Here is a 3,093-nt window from a genome sequence, read left to right as displayed (position 1 = left end):
GAGTATACACATCCGGTGAGAGGTTCGATTGCTCAACTCTATGTTTCCACCTATTATTATTTCTTATCTTGCAAGTTTGTAAATTCTTTTCTAGAACTCTAATTAATTATGGATTTAATTTGGTTATGATTTCTTTAGCCCTTATGTTTATACATGTATTCTTGGGAATTGATGTATTTTGACTTAGTTGCATGTATGTAGATAGATTGCATGTAGGTATTTACTTTGAATAAATGTTAATACTCCTTTCTTGTATCTTTCTTGGGTTTAAAATGAGGACATGCTATTGTTTAAGTGTGGGAATGTGATAAATCCATATTTCATGGTATTTATTTACATTAATTGGGTGGATTTTATTAACTTTTCCTACATTTATTCATTAAAATAGTATGGTTTTGTAAATTCTCTCTAAATTGTGCTTAAGATTTAAAACATGCTTTTTAGGCCCTTGATTTGGAAAATTTAATTTACTTTAATTCCATTTGATACCTTGATGTGTTTGTTTAGTGATTTCAGCCTTAGAAGGCAAAGATTGTATTGAAGAAATGAAGAAAAAACATGTAAAAGTGGAGAATTTAGGAAGAAATGAAGTTTTGAAAATCTGTCCGGTTGCGCGTATGCGTGCCCTGAGATTTTGCCATGTTGTGCGTACGCATGCCTTCCACATACGCATGACACGAAGTATGTGATGCACTTAAAGAAAATATGGCTGGCAATTTTTGGACTCCTTCAAGCCCAAATCCAATTCATTTTTGAAGTATTTGAGGCCAAATTCAAGGAAGAACAAGGGGAGAGTAATAAGGTTTAGTTTAGAGCCATATTTTAGGTTATATTCTAGAGAGAGAAGTTCTCTCTCCTCTCTAGAATTAAGGTAGATTTAGTTCTAATTCTCTTAGATGTAGATTTTAATACTTGCTTTGATTTAGTTCTCTTTACTTTTCCTTGTTTTATTGCCTTGATTCTCTTAGTTTTACTTGTTATTTCTTGTATTTAGTTACTTTTATGTTATTGAACTTTTGTTGATTTTCATTTTCTTTAATGCAATTGATGCCTTTTTATGTTTCTTATTGTTTAATTGAGTTGTTATTGTTACTTTCTTGCATTTGGTAGTTTTAGATTTTATTATTATTGCAATTTTACCATGCTTTTCTCTTATGCCTTCCAAGTATTTGTTAAAATATTTGGTTAGATTTTAGAGTAGATTTTAGCACTCTTGACTTGAGATTGAGGACTTAGGTTCCTTGAAGTCATTGATGTCCACTGTGATTAGTAATTTAGGGTTGTTAGTTGGTTTTAGAATCAATTACATCCACTTGACTTCACCCTCCAATGTTAGAAGAAAACTAAGTGGAATTAACCCTTTGTAATTACCATATCGTGGTCAATGATCTAGATAGGAAGCATTGACTCTTAATCCTTACCATTAGTATCTTTTAGCATTTATATTATCTTAGTTGTTAGCTTTACATTTCTTGCAATTTATATTTTCTTAATTCTTGCAATTTACCTTTCCCATTCATCACTCCAAAACCCCCAAAAATATCTCATAACCAATAATGTGCACACTTCCCTGCAATTTCTTTGAGAGATGACCCGAGGTTTAAATACTCTCGATTTTTTTATTGATTTGACTTAAGTGACAAACAAATTAAACTTTGATTGAGAGTTGTCTGTTGGTTTGGATCTATACTTTGACGAGATTATTTTTGTAAAAATTCTGAACTGACAATTTTCATTTATCAATGACCTAAGCGAAGCCCTATTAGTGACATTCGCCAAACAATGACGCTTGAACCCCTCGTTATCTCTAAAATAAGTGATACGTATTCAGGAGGGCATTTTTGTCATTTTAGACACAATGGGTAGAATGGAAATCTTGTCATATTCAAGAATCTGAATACTAGAAGAATTATATTATGCCGGTCTTGGACATCAAGGAGACCAAGAGTTCGTCTCAAAAATAGCGGTGCTGAAATGGTGACAACTCATAAGGCCCATTAGGCTAAGTTAGGACAACAAGAAGCCCAATAATACTTTTTAAATTCAGTGGGAGGCATAATTTATAATTAATTTTCGAATTTTTAGGCCTTTATTTTAGTTTGTTTTGCTGTTAGATTTTATTAAAAGATTTGATTTACTTCTGATTTTCTTAGTAGTAATTTTAGGAACTTTAAATTTAAATCAAATCTGATCTAATCTAATAAGAACAAATGATTTAAATTAGTTATCATATCTTTAGGATTTTAAATTTAAATCAAATCTGATATAATCCAATAAGATCAAATCTGATTTAAATTAAGTTATCTTATCTTATCTTTTAGTTAGTTTTTTAGGAGCCTATTTAAACACCTTCGGTGAGACAATTTACACAATTTTTTACGAATAAAATTTTTAGTTGCTTTATGCACGTCTTTTTTAGTGTGATTAAATGAGGTGAGTGATTTGCTTTGCTTGTTGCATGAAGAAGATTGAAAGATCCAACACTAAGATGATTTTGTGTGTTAGTCTCTTTAAATTTTCATCCCTCTGATCTAGGTTGTCAAGGACAAATTCTTTGAAGGTCTAGTAGGAAATCTCTTTCGGTGACCTAGGTTGCTAAGAACAGGTTTCTTAGACGTCTAGTAGAAAAAATCCTTATCTATCATTTTCTGTTGCATCTTTTGGAGTCATTCTTTTCTTATCTCTTTATCTTTCGTTCTAATTTTCTATCATCTGGTATCAGTTACAGGTTGTAGGTAAATTCTTATTTATCTACAAGTTCTATGGGTCTTGTTTAATCTCTTTGTTTTTTCTTTTTAATTTCTACAAATTCACTTTAGAGTCCAAAAAATAAAAAATTCTTATTTAATTTTGTTTCTACAATAATTCTAACTTAAAGTCGGTGTTTGCAAAAAAAAAAAGAAAGAGTTGCAAAAAATGACTGAGTATCACGATAGTGATGATAAAGGAATCTTATATGTGAAAAAGAATTTTTGGTTGCAAATCCCTGCATCTAAAGGGAGGAATAATCTTGAAGCTTATTTTGGATGGGAAAGGAAGGTAGAGTCGATTTTCGCAAATTGCATTCTTTCAGAGGAAAATAAGGTTTGCCTA

The sequence above is a fragment of the Arachis hypogaea genome, chromosome 1 (genome assembly GCF_003086295.3).
Source record: "Arachis hypogaea cultivar Tifrunner chromosome 1, arahy.Tifrunner.gnm2.J5K5, whole genome shotgun sequence".
In the NCBI taxonomy this organism is placed as follows: Eukaryota; Viridiplantae; Streptophyta; class Magnoliopsida; order Fabales; family Fabaceae; genus Arachis; species Arachis hypogaea.
This window is presented reverse-complemented; position numbering follows the sequence as displayed.